Source organism: Nyctereutes procyonoides, unplaced genomic scaffold, assembly GCF_905146905.1.
Source record: "Nyctereutes procyonoides isolate TBG_1078 unplaced genomic scaffold, NYPRO_anot_genome, whole genome shotgun sequence".
In the NCBI taxonomy this organism is placed as follows: domain Eukaryota; kingdom Metazoa; phylum Chordata; class Mammalia; order Carnivora; family Canidae; genus Nyctereutes; species Nyctereutes procyonoides.
The window spans coordinates 70518572-70536715 of record NW_026575051.1 but is presented as its reverse complement, the minus strand read 5'-3'; positions in this window follow the sequence as shown (position 1 = coordinate 70536715).

Genomic DNA, 18144 nt, shown 5'->3' with positions numbered 1-18144 from the left:
CATAATACGTAACCCAGAATCAACAATTCAATGTGAAAGTCTTGAAAAACTAAAGTATCTTACAAATATATCTTAATATCCTTGTCTTGCACTACTTCATAAATATTCCTTTTAATTTTATTTTTATTTGTTCACTTTTGAAGTAGTCTGTATGCCCAGTGTGGGCTTTCAACTCTCACCACTGAGATCAAAAGTACGACCCTGAGGGTATCCCTGGGTGTCTCAGTGGTTTAGCCCCTGCCTTCAGCTCAGGGCATAATCCTGGAGTCCTGGGATTGAGTCCCCCATTGGGCTCCCTGCATGGAGCCTGCTTCTCCGTCTGCCTGTGTCTCTGCCTCTCTCTGTGTCTCTCATGAATAAATAAAATAAAATATTAAAAAAAAAGAGTATGACCCTGAGATCAAGAGTCGCACACTCTACCAACTGAGCCAGCCAGGCACCCCTATTTCATTAATGTTCTTAGTAGGTAAAATGAGTCTATAAGAAGCAGTTTTGTTTTGCAGTCAGTAGATAGACGTTCATAGTGCTTTGGAATTATCCTTCTCCTGGCACCATCATGACTTAATTGGAAAAGGAAACAGTTGAGATTCATTGTTTTGGGAAAACAAAAATGGAGAAAAGATGAAAAAAATGGAAAGAGAGAAAAGGACTTTCTTCCAATATTGTGCATGCACGTGCCTGTGTGTGTGTTTTCCTTGTCTTGTTTTTTGGGGGAAGAGAGAAAAGGGGTAGCAAAAGCAACGTAAAGTTTTTATTGTAAAATTATTAAAGCTTTCAACTAATGATGTACCCCTATGGTAAAAAGTCTATGACTTGCTCATCTTGGCTCAGTGTAACCAAATCGTCTTACTTAAACTACAAAGAAGACTATTAAAGCCATGTCTGGTCCTGAAGGTAGAATTTTTACATGAACAAAAAATAGGATAGAGACAGAGTCCCCTCATGGAAACTGCACAAGGCACATAGTCTTCCCATCAGTAAGTACTTACTTACTGAAGTACTGGAATTAAAGTACTTACCGAAGTACTGTACTGAAGTCAAACGTCAAGGTACGGGTTGGAAAAAGGGCCTCGATGCTATCAAATGCATAACAACGTCTGCCAACCCATATAATGGACTCCCTATAATTATCTTTGTTTTATTTTTAGACTAAAGTTTCATAAGTGACGTTAATAAAAAAAACGGATTTTGATACTTTTAAATCTCTGCAATTATTTTAAGATCACGAGCGAGCATTTTATTCATTTAGTTGGCTTCACTCTCCTCTTCCAAATCAAGCCTTGAAATTCAACTGCTTTAAACCGTCTGAATCCGGCCTCCCTAGGAACAGACGCACCTGCAGAAGGATCAAAGTTCTCATTGACCTTGAGAACGCAGCAGTTCAGCGGAGTAATCTCATTTAGTAAAAAGAAAACCATATGTGAATCAACATTAACCACTCTTAGCCCACATCAGGGAGGATGGCTCCCTTGGCACCCGTCTGAATTTCGAGCTGAGGAATTTGGCCAGAGCTTCCTCTCGCTCAGCCAGGACAGAGTGATGAAGAGGTGCAACATTAGCATAATCCGTTGCTCCGTATTTCTGCAGTTTTCCAGCCCTCTCCCCCATAAGTTTGCTTTCAACAGAAACACAGAAAGGTGTTTTCACAGACGTCGTACTCTCCAAGTCAGTTCCCTGTGCGTCAGGGAGACCTGAGCTTAGTAAACCTAAGTTCCCACAACTACTAACACCTTAACGGAGAACGTGCTCTGTGCCTGACCTCAGACGGGCAGCTTCACACGTACTCTGCTGCTCATATTCACGAAACCCCTCAAGTAACTCCCGTCACCTCCACCGCACGGAGGAGAAGAGCAAGGTTGGGTAAGGCCCAGCGATTCCCCCCGAGGACAGAGTGAAACCGAGGGCAGCCGAACCTGTGGGACACAACCGCGGCCCAAACGCTTTGAATCACCCGTTTCCACTTTCTGTGCGGCATCGAAAAAGCGGACAGCTAACTTTTACTTGGTGTTCACTGTGTGTCCGCCACCGACTAGGTGCTCCCATGCGTGAGTCCTTTTAACATTGCTACTAACCCTGCGAGGAAGGTGTGTTATTGGTCTCATTCTGCAAGTGATGAAACCAAGGCACCAGAGGTTCAAGCAGCTTGCTCCGTCTCCAAGCTCGTACACGGGGGACCCCCGATCTTCCCCGGACAACCCGCATCACCGTACGTGTCTTTAACCACGAAGCTGTAGGAATACTAATAGTTTCCAAGTAGCCGTTTTTTAGATTTAATTAAAACGTGCAAACACATGCTCCAACCGTCACATCAGGGTTTATCCCAACAAGACGGAATGTCAGTGTGAGTAATCGAGTTGATAAAAAGAAAGACTCTAATGCTTTACCTGCCAAAAGACAGGCAGGGAAGACCAACCGCACATCAGAGACCCCGCGCTGTGTGAGATGACTCCTGGGTCTTTCCCAGAAATCAAGAAATCTCAGCCTTAAGAAGCGTTCCGTCCTAAATGAAGGTGTTTTGTGCAAACCCCTTAGCAAGCCCCTTGGCACACCTCAGTGGTGCAACAGACAGCACACGGGGCAGGTGTGGGTCACGACACTGCGGTGCCGGGGAGGGGACACTTCACATATTATTTCCACCACTTTGCCTTTTCTGAGTTTTAGCATCACGGTTGTGATGCATGAAGATTAACATAATAAATCTTACAGGAAATAAACGCACAGCACTTCATAGAAGAGGAGAGCTCTCAGGGAAAAGAAGGGATATCGTTTATAATAGTAGCTTCTGGTGGGTTCGGCAAATTTGAAGGAAGAGGCAAAGAGACGATTATCAGTCTGTCTTATGGGAACTGGTCGGGACCTACCAGCTTGAGTTCTGAGGCTCGTTCTCCGAGAACAGTACGACTTGTTAGCAAACACTTCCATTAAAAGAAAGGGGGGGGGGGAAACATGTATCTGCAGAGGAAAAGAAAATTGCAACACTCTTTTACTTAATAAAATAGCAAATATTGACACCGAATGCGGACGTAGCCCCTGCCTGAATGTTATGTATCAAGATGCCTACAGAGATGGAGCATCTCTGAGCTGCTTTGGGGCTGTTTGTCCTCACTGGGCACCCCGCTGGCGCCCCTGGGAGTCCAGCCGGTGACCCTTACGGGGTTGCCCTCGCAGCTGCTGTCCCTGTTGCGTGGTGCTGATCCTCTGCCTGCAAAAATGTGGGCTCCAGGGAGGCCCGGCCGTGCGGGTCAGCGTTGACTATGATTCTAGTCTTCAGGGAAGACACGGTCAGTCACGTTAATAAGGAAAGAAAAACAGAGTCGAAATTCTGTCCTTAGAATTTGGACTGTTGTCGTTCTGGTGTCATTTAACCACCGATCCTCTGAAATGAATCACTTGTACAGAATTCATGAAGTGAGCGAACAAATAACTTAAGGAATTTTTTTTTTTGACTCCCGGTTTCTGACCCTTATATGAAATTCATTTATTTTTCTTACATAGAATTTAACGAACAAACAGGAAAAGAGAGAAAATGGCAACAGGCTTTGCACCTTACATGAGTGCGTTGTTCCATAGGCACCTCCGTTTTGAAAAGTTTGTGTTGTCTCTCAAGTTATTAAGCTGACTCAGATGACTTTAAAAATAAAAGTTGCTTTCTGGCCTTTTTTTTTTTTTTCTGAGAATCGTCTGATCCATCTCAGAGTCATTGCTACATTCCTAAACGCCACTCTCTGCTCACTACCAAGAGAGGATTTCTCGGTCGTCTCTTAGATACTTCAAAATGCGTAGTGTTGGGGAATTAGGTACTCCTTGCAATTATATTCAGAGCTTGTATCACAAGCTACACTCTTATTTTTTGAAATATAAATACTGCAATTTAGATGGCGTGGCACTATTCGGGGCGGCTTGCCATATGCCTTTAATTTCACTGAGAGACATGCCATCTGCCACGACATTCAATAGTGATTACAAAAAAAAAGAGGAAGGAAAGAAGAAGGAAAGGAAGAAAGAAAGAAAAAGAAAAAAGTGTCAAAGAAGAAGGAGATGAAGGAAAAAGAGAAGAAGAGCAGGAGATTGTGACCAAATCCAAGAATGTCGTCCATCATGCGCACCTTGGTCTGGCCCGGTGCCGTTCATTACCTGTCATCAGAAGTCAAAGTCAGACAATTTGAACTAATTACTCTTTTTCCGTAGGCGATGAGCTGAGCGCGATGCGGTGCACTCAGCATGATTATTGATATTGGTTTAGAGAAAAGTCTTTGATATGAAGTAGAAGCCAAAGATCCTCGGGCAATTTAAATTTTAAAGGAGTTTTGGCCCAGAGACTAGGATTAAAACAGGGAGAACTCACTTATATATATAGTTAATTTATTTGTGAAAAATTAATACCTTCCTGGGTGGGGGGAGGGAGGTTAGAGAAAGAAGAAAATAGCAAAAAGTCAGGATTTTGAGGGAATGTTTTTCTGTTGAGGGAGATGTCTCCATCTATTTTGGTCCTATATTTTATCAAGTGTGAAATCATCTCAGTGTTTTAAAGCTACATAATAAAATTGCTGTGATAAATCCCTTAAGATGATTCCCAAAGAACGGAAGTAATTTTTCTTAGAAGCTTAAAAATAGAACTCTCCTCAAATGTATCCAGACAGTGCCCGCACAGTCCGTATTTCGTCAAAGAAACAAAAAACAGCAGAGTGAGTGTAAGTTTTATGGGAAAAAAATTTATAAATAGCTGTGTGTTTGTTTGGTCTCATTTACCTAGACAAGGAAAATATTTAAACCCTATGGACCAAATTTTGGCTGAGAGAATAGCATCTGAACAACACAGCTGGATTGTGACCAAAGTTTTCCTTATAAAATAGAAAGAGAAAAAAAAATGTTGCTAAACTGTAAAACTCGTTTTGAGAATGAAATACAATCTTGTTTTAGAAATCTATAGCCAATATTATAAGGCAGTCGTGTGCCTTGCTTGTGAGATTTATTCGAAATGTTTTATCCCAGAAACTTAAGCACGGGTAAAAAATGGTTTCCAAATAACTGAATTTCTAGTACTCGTCTAGGAAATAAATCTTAACGGAAATATTTCCAGCTCCCCAAAAGTGACTAATTACAATAATTATATTTGTCCTGAAATTATATTTGGCCTAGAAATTTCATGTCATCATTCATTTAAAAAAAAATTAGTGGGTATCTAGAAAAACACTATGGGAAGTTCTAAAAAAAAGAGCTCAAGAATAGTGTATGGTATTTATATATTGCTTTATCATTTATTTACAATGTGTTTGTACCGGCTTTATCTCTAAAGCGTATTTTTCTATTTTATAGATAAGAAAGCTCCGGCTTATCAGGGTTAATCACCCACCTGACGTCAAATTGCTAATAAGAGTTAGAGTCAGAGGTGAGGGGATCCCTGGGTGGCTCAGTGGTTTAGCACCTGCCTTTCAGCCCAGGGTGTGATCCTGGAGTCCCGGGATCGAGTCCCGCGTCGGGCTCCCGGCATGGAGCCTGCTTCTCCCTCTGCCTCTCTCTTTCTCTCTCTCTCTCTGTCTATCATGAATAAATAAATAAAATATTAAAAAAAAAAGAATCAGAGGTGAACTTAGGTCTTATGAAGCCATGTCAGAGCTTCCTAGGGACGGAGCAGGCGGGGAGAGAACCCCCGAAGCTTCACTCTTAGCCCGAGACACCAGGGCGTCAACGTTCAGAGCTGGACACACACAACCCCATAGAGTTACCCTCAGGTTCTCCATCTTCTTTGAGTGGAACTAATAACATGTTCGACTATTTTTAGCAACAGACTGTATAAATTAAGGATTTAAGAATTTATTGGAAGGGCACCTGGGTGGCTCAGTCAGTTAGGGGTTGGCCTTCAGCTCAGGTCATGATCCCGGGGTCCTGGGATCGAGACCCACCTTGGGCTCCCTGCTGAATGGGACGTCTGCTTCTCCCTCTCCCTCTCCCTCTATTCCTCCCCCCTGCTCATGCTCTCTCTCTCTCTCTCTCTCTCTCATATAAATAAAAAAATCTTTAAAAAAAGAATTTACTAGGGAAAGTGAAGGGGTGTCTTTACGTCACAGCTTCCTACAAACTTCTCAAGTGACCGGTCATACACACATGAAACACCGTAGCAAACAAAGTGTGCTTGCTCGTAATATCACACCTTGAGGTAGGAGAGCGAAGACTTGATCAGTGCAATTAAGGAGTCAGACACCACCTAACAGGGTTTACAGAGAAGGAACATCTCAGGGTTTACTTTTCTAGGCCAAAACTTGCACATATAAGTCACTAAAACTTGTGAGCATGGCACAGTGGCATTAGAGAATTTCGAATTCTTAAAACGAGTAATCACTCTGCAAAGTATCCAATAACTTATTTGTGGAGACGGTTTCGTCTCAGAAACTCTTCGGTTGCTGTGCGACTAGAACTGGAGGTGCAGGGTCCGCTCCACACAGAGGGCGTCTGTCTCCCAGGGAAATCCTCACGCGGGCAGCGTGAGCGGGACGGCGCAAGGGAAGTTGCAAGTGCGCTGAATTTCTTAGAGAAAACACTTAAGGCCCTGAATAATATTCCTCAGAGCCGTGCCGCATCTCCCGATTCTAGAAATACGTACAGCTGCTAAAAGAGAAAAGGGAAAAAGGAGCAATGGGAGGAAAAGACGAGGAAAGTAAAGCAGGTAATAAAACAAAGGTCATCCTTGCGGAGCCGCCCTTGGGGGGATAAAACCAGGTTGAGACACCCAAGGCCGTGGGAATGTGGTTCTGTCCCGTTGGCACGAAAGAAGCGGAATGCGGGCGGACAGACGGACAGGTCGCCGGCCCTGCTGCATCCTTGTCTATGCCCTGGACGAGCCCAGCAGGAAGTTGCCAGGAGCTCCTCACTCACGGGAGAGCGTTGCCTTCACCGGGCCAAGCTGCGGTCATAAAACCTTCTTCTGCTTTTCCGTGTGTTAATCAAACACAACCCACGTCCCTTCCTCCAAGAAGCACATGTTACATAAGAAGGTGAGATGACATGACCGCCAAGGTCTCTCCAGCTCTCGCAGGAGAAGTTGATGATAAGTGAAAAAAACGCCTTCACTGCGTTTTGAAGAATCACCAAGTTGGAAAGTTCTGTTAAAAAAAAAAAAAATGCTAAAAAAAAAAACAAAAAACAAAAAACAAAAAAAACATGCTTCTGAGACTCTTACCCTGAAGTTAGAAGAAAGGGTGGATGATTCATATAATCAACTTCCCATGAAGTTTGGGGTGAAGTGTTTGTCCGCAGAGCATATGGATGAAATTCCCCAAACTGAGATTTGTTTTTAGTTCTCCTCCCGCCACCTCCCATTTGCCAGTTGCTCTTTTTTACACTTGCTGGTCTAAGAATTTGCTTGGCTCTTTTCCTCCATTTAATGACTATATTTAAAAAAGGATTTGGCTAGATGCCTAGAGGCTCTTGGGTATTGGGTGCCATATAAACAAAATTAATTACTTATCTGAGCGCCAATGCCAGGTCACTGGCAATGAGAGGTTATTTGATAAAAAAAGTGGGGGCTGGGACGTGGCACACGGTCGAGAGCATTTCAACAAATGGCCCTATGCTCTCTGCATAAATCAAGAATGTGCAAGAATTGGTAGAAATGATCCTACATTTGTGTTAATATGGACATGGTGCTTTTGTGGGCTTTCTTTTTTTTTTAATATTTTATTTATTTATTCATGAGAGACACACAGAGAGAGGCAGAGACACAGGCAGAGGGAGAAGCAGGCTCCATGCAGGGAGCCCGACGTGGGACTTGATCTGGGGTCTCCAGGATCACACCCTGGGCCAAAGGCAGACACTTAACCCCTGAGCCACTGAGGCATCCTTTTTTTTTTTGTTTTTTTTTTTTTTTAATATTTTTTGTGGGCTTTCTTCCACGTGTTTTCAGGTACGTTATTTCCTTTAGTTGTCAGAACAATCCCATCCGCTGGCAACTTCCGGAGATGACTGACTTCATCTTACAAAATTAAGGAACCAAGGTCCCGAGGTGTTGAGCTGCCATGTACACGTTTTTTTTGGGTCTTTTTTTTTTGTTTGTTTTTTTCCATTCACTAAGGAGACTCTGTAAGCTGCTACTAAGGCCAGATGTCACCCTGGGAGTAGCAGAGTGACCAACGGTCCCAGGTCACCCAAACTGAGGCGTCTCATGAGATGCAGGCTCCCAGCGCTAAAACAAGACAATCCTGGCCCGGGTGGGGCGGTCGGGGCCACCCGAATACAGTTCCCGTCACCTTCACGACACACCACAGCGGTGGGCCCGTAGGACATCTCCGTCTCCCTCTTTCATCATTTTTCCCTCACTCGGGACTTCTCCTTCTAGACCCCAACTCCCAGCTCTGTACCAAAAATTCCCTTTGATGGGATCCCTTAGGGACCAAAAATTGCCCTCCTGCTCCCCAGGGTCTCCGAGTTATTTGGCATTGTCACGACCTGGGGTTCCCTCTTCCTCACTTTTTTCCCGGGCCTTTCTCTGTCTGTCGTAACGGCCTGGGTGTGCCCGTCTAAACGTGCACTTGAACGCACGACCTCGCCCCCGTGGCCGCAACAAGGCAGCTCTGACACAGGGATGGGACTGATGCAAAGACTCCTCTACTCCCGGCCTCCCACCAACTCTTCCAGCACAAAATCTCTAAATGCAAAGGATCTTTTTTTTTTTTTATCTCGCAACCAATGCCTGGTCTTGACTTTCCTTTCTCTGCTGTTTGGCAACATCCCTTGGCCCCGGGTCCCATCACAAGCCACCCTTGGTTCTTTCCACCCCATCTGATGTCTTGCCCGTTCTTAACAGGCAGTTTTCTAGAAAGTTCTTCACATTCATCCGTTCTTTGCTTTTCTAGCTATTATCGCCAAGACGAAGTTCCTCTTTCCCTCTCTCTAGTTTACCGGATGAACCAGCTACACCCAACCTATCCACTCCCCCTTCAACTCATTGCTTTCCCTTCACTCCAGTTTAGTCTACACTGCTGCCAAGTTCAAGTGTGTTCTGATCTTCATTCCTAATGTTCTTTTAGATGCACATTCTCCAGCCAAAATAAACCACTTGCCATGGAGTCCTTTCCTCTCTATGCCTTTGTTGGCCTCATTTCTTTTTTTTTTTTTTATAAATTTATTTTTTATTGGTGTTCAATTTGCCAAGATATAGAATAACACCCAGTGCTCATCCCGTCAAGTGCCCGCCTCAGTGCCCATCACCCAGTCACCCCCACCCCCCTGCCCACCTCCCCTTCCACCACCCCTAGTTCGTTGGCCTCATTTCTTATGTGTGGAATAGCTTTGCCGGTCGAGATCTTACTCATCTTTCAAGACAATCTTAAATTTTGGAAGTTTCTTTTTTTTAATTTTTTTAAATTTTATTTATTTATTCATGAGAGACACACAGAGAGGTAGAGACACAGGCAGAGGGAGAAGCAGGCTCCATGCGGGGACCCTGATGTGGGACTCGATCCAGGGTCTCCAGGATCACACCGTGGGCTGAAGGCAGGCACTAAACTGCTGAGCCAAGGGTTGTCCAAATTTTGGAAGTTTCCGATGAAATTTTTGTAGTTCCAAAAGGAGGTAAACCTTCCTTCCTTTGAACCCTTTTTCACCTTGCACTCCCGAATGACTCCTGTCACCTGCTTCATATTGTAATGATGTGCGTCCTCTTCTGGGTCCTCCCCACTAGACTGGGAGCTCGTTGGGACCGCGACTGCATCCGACCCATCACAGGGCCGCTGCGTAACACAACAGGCGCTTATCAAGCTTGTCTTAGGGACAGAAACGCACTAACCCCTCTCCTAACTCTGGCCTTGAAAGTGCATTTTTTAGAAAATTCATTTCGGATGTTTGAAATTTAGCCTGTGACCTAAACAAATATAGGACGACTGCATGAATGTTGTAATTAAAAAAAGAAAAAAAAAAAACCAAGTCTCAAGCATCCGAGGGTTATCTAACATCAACGCGAAGTTTGTGAGCCCGGAGGGATTCGCACCAGGAGCTTTACTTTAGGGTGTAGGTTTGTGCACGCACGTGTCGCCAGCCCAGCCAGCTCCTTATCAGCTCCCCTGCAGAAAAGGCCGCGGAGAAGAAGAGCTATTCCAGGATGGGCAATCACTTGCGTTCAGAAAATAGGCTTTAATTGAGTAATTTTTCAGATGATTGAAATTGAATTGATATTGCACTACAGGAAAAATGCGTGATTTTGGCCTAAATTGTTTCTCCCCGTCTAGAGAGGGCCACAACAGAAGCATGAAATTCATGCAGTTGGGGAATCATAAACATTTGGATTTCGGGACCGTCCCCAAAGAAACCCATCAATCTGCGCCTTAAAGGGTTTCGCTTAATTAACCTGGAATCAATTAAAACATCGGAACCGAAAAGGTTGGTGATATTTGTTGAATCTCTGCGGAGGCAAGTCCCGAAAGAGCAGAGTTGAGGAGAAGCAGAGGCCTTTTTCACAAAGTTTTCCGAATGTCCTGAGGGCTTCGGGTCTGCATCCGGAGGGAAAAAAACAAGGGATGGGCGAGAAGAAAACCCTATGAGAGTTTACCCTGTCCACTGCCCCGGCCCCTTTCCCGTCTCCCCGGGCGCCCGGGCCCCCCAGCCCTGCACCAGGCCTCAGGGCCGCCTCTCGGGCACAGCCGTCTTGGGGAGGCCTGGGGCTCGCCCTTGGCCTCGTGAGTCAGCTGAGGCCTTGCCCCCCAGTCTGAGCCGAGCCGTGTCCAGGAAGGGGGGAGATGAATGCGTGGCCCGTGCACCTGACACCTAATATCTGCTACTCAGATTTGGGGTTTGATTTAGCGTCTCTATCAGAGAGGTGGAGGAAACAAAGTCTTTTATCTTCTTTAAATAAATCCACGCGCTGACGCACAATTTACCTTCTCTGGCAGTTTTATTACTCAGAACAATGGGCTTTTTCAGTTGTGCGATACTGTGGCTTTTCCCGTTCCTCTCACGCTGATAAACAGAAACATTGAGGGTGGCACCTTGCACGGGCCGCGGCCGGGGGCAGGCGCGGCCGTCACACTGCGAAGCTGCCGGCTGTCGTCTGTCCCCTGAGATAGAGCAGAGGGTGCAGAGCAGGCCAGCCCTCCCCCCCCAGGGGGCCTTTATGGACTTCGCGATAGGGACACGCGAAACTGCACAATTCAGTCCAGGGGCCAGGAGGGCCTCCACTGTGCAGAGGCCGGGCCGGCGTGGTGAGTGGGGTCCGGGTCCCTGCACCCCGACCCCGCGGCCCGCAGCTGAGTGCAGGTGCTCTGCCTCCGAGCCACACGCCTCCCTCTTGCTCAGCACGGCCACCACCTGCTCGACAGGTGCCCAGGTGCCGCATCGCCCGACGGCCGGGCGTCCCCTGGTGACCTGCACGCGAGGCCTCCCTTGTCTCGTTTGCACGAAGGCGCCCACGAGCTGCAGGTGGGCCTTGCGGATCTGACGCGTGTCTCTCTGGATCCACAGCAGGAACAGCGTGCAGCGGGCTCCCGCGGGCCGGCCTGCCCCCCAGGAACCCCGCGGTCTTGCTAATGGAGCGTTTGCTCCGTAGGAAGGCAACTGAGGGCAAGAGGACAGGCCGGGAAGACTCCTGGCGTTCTGGCCGAGGGCCCCCTGGGTGGGGTGGGGGGGCGGCGTGAGGGCGCCAGTGGTGTCCCAGGGGGATACACCAGAGCCACGTGTAGCTGGCCCTGCAGCACTGCCGCGAGCCCCCAGGGAGCGGCTCCCAGGGAATAAGCCGGCTCTCACCCCGGGGTGACACGTGGCTCCGGGTACAATGTGCCTCCCACGTTTGAGTCACATCTCGCGTGTGACAGGGCAGTTCCTGAGGCAACAGAAGGTAGCAAAGACCGAGCTGCACGGTGAGGTCGCCCTCGGGAGGAGCGGGCAAGCCCAGGTACCGCCTCCCTCATCTCCCCGCGGGTCCCGGGGGAGAGCAGCAAGCGAGGTGCAGCAGGTGCTGCGGTGATTCCGTGCTCTCTGCTGTCGCCCGCCCGGGCCTGCTGCTCTCTCTGTCACCCCCACCCCCACCCCCACCCCGGGGTCTTCCTGGTGCTTCTCCACGCCCGTCAGTCTCTGACCCCACCTCCTCCCCCTTTACTTGGAGCAAATGTGAACTAGCATTTCACAGAGAAGTTGAAGATGAGCTGCCGACCCCCTCCCCTGCCTTCCTCATCCGTCCCATGAGTCGACTGAGGAGCGGCTGCAGCCGGCGCCGGAGCAGGTGCACCTGCGCGGAGACGATGGAAGAGGCACCTGTGGCCTGGCGCCCACTGCCCTACACAGAGCCGCGGCCTCCGCATTCAGCCCTCCCTTCCTCCCGCCGGTTTCAGGAGATCTTCTCCAATCTTATTGGGCCCGTATCAGGGCCTGTGGTCTGGTTCTTATCCCACGAGCCTCTCTCTTAAAAACTCTCTCTTCTCCTTTATCTTCTGTTTCTTTTTCCTCTCAGCGTGTAAGACTCAGTGCTCTTAAAAAAAAAAAAAAAGGGATCCCTGGGTGGCGCAGCGGTTTGGCGCCTGCCTTTGGCCCAGGGCACGATCCTGGAGACCCGGGATCGAATCCCACGTCGGGCTGCCGGTGCATGGAGCCTGCTTCTCCCTCTGCCTGTGTCTCTGCCTCTCTCTCTCTCTCTCTCTCTGTGACTATCATAAATAAATAAAAATTTAAAAAAAAAATCTCCCCCGAGTCCTGGCTACTGATCCCTCTCTTTCTCTGTCTTTCTCACAGATTTCAGGGACTCCTTGCTGACTCTTGGCGTATTTACTTCCTCCCGACCAGCCTGAAATTGCTAAACTTGCTCTCACTCCAGTCCCTGAATCCCACGTGCATGCTCCAGGTCTCACTGGTAGCATTTTCGGTAGTGCACGAGCTTTCCTAAGCTAAAGCCTCCCTTCTGGGGACCCCTGGGTGGCGCAGCGGTTTGGCGCCTGCCTTTGGCCCAGGGCACGATCCTGGAGACCCGGGATCGAATCCCGCATCGGGCTCCCAGTGCATGGAGCCTGCTTCTCCCTCTGCCTGTGTCTCTGCCTCTCTCTCTCTCTCTGTGTGTGTGACTATCATAAATTTAAATAAATAAGTATTTTAAAAAAATAAATAAAGCCTCCCTTCTTTAGGCTCCCAACCTTCCAGCACAGCACACGCTCTGGTTTTCCTCTTCAATTTCTGGCCCCGGACGCTCAGTCTCCTTTACGGTCTCCCGATAAACGCCGATGTTGTGTGAGACCCTCGTCTCCTTTCACTCTGTTCACTTCCCTTGGGTGACCTCGATCGACGGTGAAATGGTTTCAGTTACTTTAACCCAGGAGAGTTCAAATGTTAGCGGGCATAAGAATCAACTGGAACACCTGATTCAGGCAACGTAAACCGGGGCCCCATTCAGTATCGGGCACTGCAGACAACCCTGAGCAAAGCAGGCCCCACATTCAGATTCCCCTAAGCACTGAGCCAAGCTGCAATTTCTGTGAGGTCACAGACCGTGTGTGTCGTGCCCATCTTGGAGCTCCCTGAGCCCAGCAGGGTGTCCAGCAAACTGACGTGCCGCGCTTCATACCCGCAGAACGAGTGAATGTGCGTGCGGGGGCCTCCCACCCCGGAATCGCCAGCCCGGACTTCAGCTTGCGTTCCCTCCTGCCCCCCAGGTCGGTGAGCAGCCACGTCACCCACTGATGACATCCCTGAGCCCTCCATCTACCTCAACCCTCCATCCGATTACTTTGTAAACGGACCACGTTGATCTTTTAACATCGTGCAAGACCCTGCACTCCTCTCTGTCACCATGGCTGGTGTCCTAGTCCAGGCCACTCTCCTTTCTCAAGTGCACGGCTTCAGGGCTCCTCTGACCAGTCCCACTGCCTCTTGCTAGTGCTCCAAGCTCCCTTAAACCAAGACTGCATCCCAGGGTCCAAGCAGGTGAATACGGCTCCCGGGACCCTTCATGAGAGGGCCTCTGCTTGCCATTTAACAGACCCGTGTGCAGCCCCGTTCACCTCCATTCACCCCACTTTAGGCTCTACTCATAATAATTCGGGGAAGTATTTTTCTTGCTTTTGATTCTAATTATTTCTTTCTTTTTAATTTTTTAAGATTTTATTTATTTATTCATGAGAGATACAGGGAGAGAGAGAGAGAGAGCAGAGACACAGGCAGAGGGAGGAGCAGGCTCCATGCGGGGAGTGAGACTCGATCCCAGAACCCCAGGGTCACGCCCTGAGCCAAAGGCAGACGCTCAACGCTGAGCCACCCAAGCGCCCCTAATTGTTTCCTTTGACAAAACCTTTATAGCCTACACTTATTGACGCTCCAGTTCCATGTGAGAAATCTTATTTTTTAGGTCTCACCTATATGAGCTATTTAGTTTTTCACATTTTTACTCCTTCACTATGGAGTTTACAATTTCCAGCCTTTGTTGACTTAATCTAGTGTTTTTGACACAGCCTGTTGTTATTTTTGTTGTTCCATGAAGCCTCCATCATATTGTTAATGTCTCACGATGTATTTTTATTTTCCAGATTAATTTTTGAAATTTGAATTATTCCTCTAACAAAATATTTTTCAGCTTGTCTCTAACTGCTGTTTTGGTGAAAATCTTTTTAAGCGCTTTTGTGCCTCCTCTCTCACTCTGTTGGAGTAGGTCTCTAAACGGCTTTTCGAGAATGTGGACAGATAACATATTCTTGTAGCCCTAGCAAAACCTGAAATTATCTTTCTGTTACCTGAATGACAGGTTGATTCTATAAACTATTCTTGGGTCACAGGATTTTTTTAGCCCTCGGTATTGATTTTTGCCATTCGTTTTGCATTAGACATCTAAGACCAAACTGGATTTTCTTTCTTTGATGGTGAATTGCATTTGTCTGCTTAGGTTCTTACGAGGTATGTTAATCTATGCAGTTCAATACTTTTTATTTTATGACCAGGTGGGGATATATTTTCATTGACTTTTTTTTTCTCCTGGAAGACAGTGAGGGTGTTCAATCCCCTGTTGAATGTTGGCTCCCTAATATCACCAAATCAACCTGTTAATAAGGCAAAGTTGAGTCTGTTGCTTACCTGGCTGAGGGAGCACAGTACCTCCTCTTCCTAGCGTCGCTGGAGGGAAGAAGGCAAAGTTAGGATGCTTTATGAGACTTTGAAGTCTGGCTGAAGGTAGCTCCTGGGGAAAAGGAGGAGATTTGCTTAGGACAGGGTAAGCATCATGATATAATAGTATCGGGTTGGCAGGCGCAGCAAGGAGAGAATTTTGTCCTGGGGTTAAAAAATAGGACAACAATACCATTATCACACCTGAAATATTAGTAATATTTCTTCTTATTATTGACTACGAGTGTTCAAGATTTCCCAAGCTGCCTAATAAATTCGAGGGGCAAAACAGTGTCTTGGGAGGTAAACTTTCCTTCAAAGCTTCCTATCGAGGAGCTGATGGGTCTTCCTAGACTTTTCCAGAGTAAACAAAAAGGTTAATGTCACTTTTATGCCCCTGAACAAGAGTTTCTGGGAATAATAAAGCCGCGTGAATGCGGACAATAGCAGGGGCACCTGAGGGCTCAGTGGGTTAAGCATCTGCCTTGGCTCCGGTCGTGATCCCAGGGTCCTGGGGTCCAGCCCGGTTTCGGGCTCCCTGCTTGGTGGGGAACCTGCTTCCCCCTCTCCCTCTGCCCTAATGCCCCAGGTCTCTCTCACTAACTCAAATAAATAAAATCTTTTTAAATAAATAAAAGCAACGAGAGCAGTGTGGGTACACACAGATGGTTTCAGTTTTCACTGCATAGACTTGTCTTTCTTCAGCTCAGGAAAGGATTACTGATGGGGGGGTTGGGGTCTTCCCGCATTTGTCCACAGCTCTTCTTCAGGATTAATGATTATTCGTATGGTGTCTTTGCAGTTCTAGCTCCCACATCTACTCCCTTCCTGATGATCTTCACCATCTTGACTCCTTGTCGCTTTTCGCAGCATATTCTGAAAGATCAGACTAGTTTTTTTTAGTCCACATCAACACCAACGTTCTGCAGCATCAGGTCTGCGCTCTAGTGCTCTCAGTGTACATGAAAATGTAAAATCTTCTCATTTTTCTTGTTTGAGACTTCCATTTTTAGGTCTCCATGTTCATGTTTATTCATTTCAGGATGATCTTTTCCTAATGGAACATGTCCCTACTTCATAGTGGACCTGGCCCTGGCACTTCCCTGCGGGCTCTAGATAGTTTTCTGAACTTTATTTTGGATTCTGTAGTAGATAATCTGCACGGTATTTCATTCCTGGAATGCTTATTAATCTTTTCCTTTTTCTGGCAGCATTTGTCAACACGTTCTAGATTGTTGCCCTGCCCAAGGAATGAGGAATTCATTCCTGGTCTTGCTATTGTTTCTCCCTTTCTTTCTCTTTCACCCTGCTTGTCCATGAGTAAGGCACGTTCCTCTATATTTAGTGGTTATCAAAAATTTAAAAAAAGATGATGAAATTGCCCGATGTCCTTTTTTAACCCCTGGTACTGTGGTAAAATCATTCTTTCAGATCTCAGCTCGACTCAGTTGAACATCTCCTCCTTGAAACTCTTCCTTACACTGATTTTTACCTGCCTCACTGGCTATTCTTTCACCGTATGCTTTGCTGCCCTTTTATTTTGTTGCTTTTTTGTTTGACTTTCAATTTTTAAATATTGGAATGTTTCAAGGCCCTGTCTTGACCTCATTCTATTTTTCCATTTCTTTAAATATTCATGTGCTGGTGGTCCCTGGGTCTACGTTTGAATGCTGATGCACATACATTCTCTTTGGGCTTCTAGACACATTTTTCTAAATGTCTATCCAGCTCTCTCTCTCTCCCTCTCTCTCTCTCTCTCTCTCTCTGGCTAATAGGCAAAGCAAATCTAACATAAACAAAGTAAAACTATTGATATTTTTTCTCACTTACCCTCCCCTGGTCCTCTATATCTTAGTATCACGTCACACTATCGAATCCTTCATTGAGGCCATTAATTCAAAACAGTCGTAATTTCTCTCTTTCCTTCAGTTTCACTTCTAGCCTAGTAGCAACTTCTGTTGATCCTACCTCCAGGAGGTAGCCAAAATCCTATATGCTCAAGCCTCTCCACTCCATATATGCTCTTGTCCATGAAGTCCTGGGCACACCCTAAGGTAATTTTTATGTTTGCAAGACCTTTTCTCTGTTTTTCTTTTTTAAAAAAAAAAAACAAAACGATTTTATTTATTTATTCATGAGAGACACAGGCAGAGGGAGAAGCAGGCTCCATGCAGGGAGCCCGATGTGGGACTTGATCCCGGGACCCGGGATCACGCCCTGAGCAGAAGGCAGAGGCTCAACCGCTAAGCCACCCAGGTGCCCCTCTTTTCTCTGTTTTTCATCCCCACCCCCAGAACCTTTCATGGCAATTTTTTTCTTTTCATATTCAGTCTTGAATGTTGTCTCACTGAGGTCTTTCTAAAATAGCTTCCCAATTACAAATGATGTTTACATCATCTTGTTTTTTATCTTCTGTATAGATCTCATCAATACATTATTTTTCTTCTTATTTATTTTTTCCATTGGCTTATTTTCTACTCTTCTTAACTGCAATATTAGTTCTGTGAGGGAAAGACCTTATCTACTTTTTATATTTCTATATCCATGGTTCCCTGAAATTGTTTCTCATAAATAGTTTCTCAAATGAGCAAATCTATGGCCTGAGGGTAGATATTAACGCGTTTAATTCCTTAGCCAAATCACAGGTTTTGTCAGACTTGGATTAAATACACAGGTGCTCAGAAGTAATGTAATATATGACAATATATTCTTGACTGCATTGCTATCAAGAAGCATCTTATATCATTCTCACCTCCTGTCTTTCGCTAATGAATGCTAGGGATCATATCTTCTGGAAAATTCTATGTCAAGCCAATCCTCTCTTCCATTTTCTTCCCACTTACTTTTCCGTGATATTTCATTATCTGCCTTCGTTGGGTTGGGGAAACTGACCCACAGAGCATCACCTAAGAGGAAGAAGGTCTGGGCTTATGTTGGTTCACACGTTGGGTTTATGGGTATGAAACCCATAGGAGAAGGGAGAAGTATAACATCATAGTTCATTTCATTAGGTGATAACCTTCGTGATATGAAACCAAGGCTCAAAATGACCTAAACCCTAGGAAGATTTTCCAACAACCC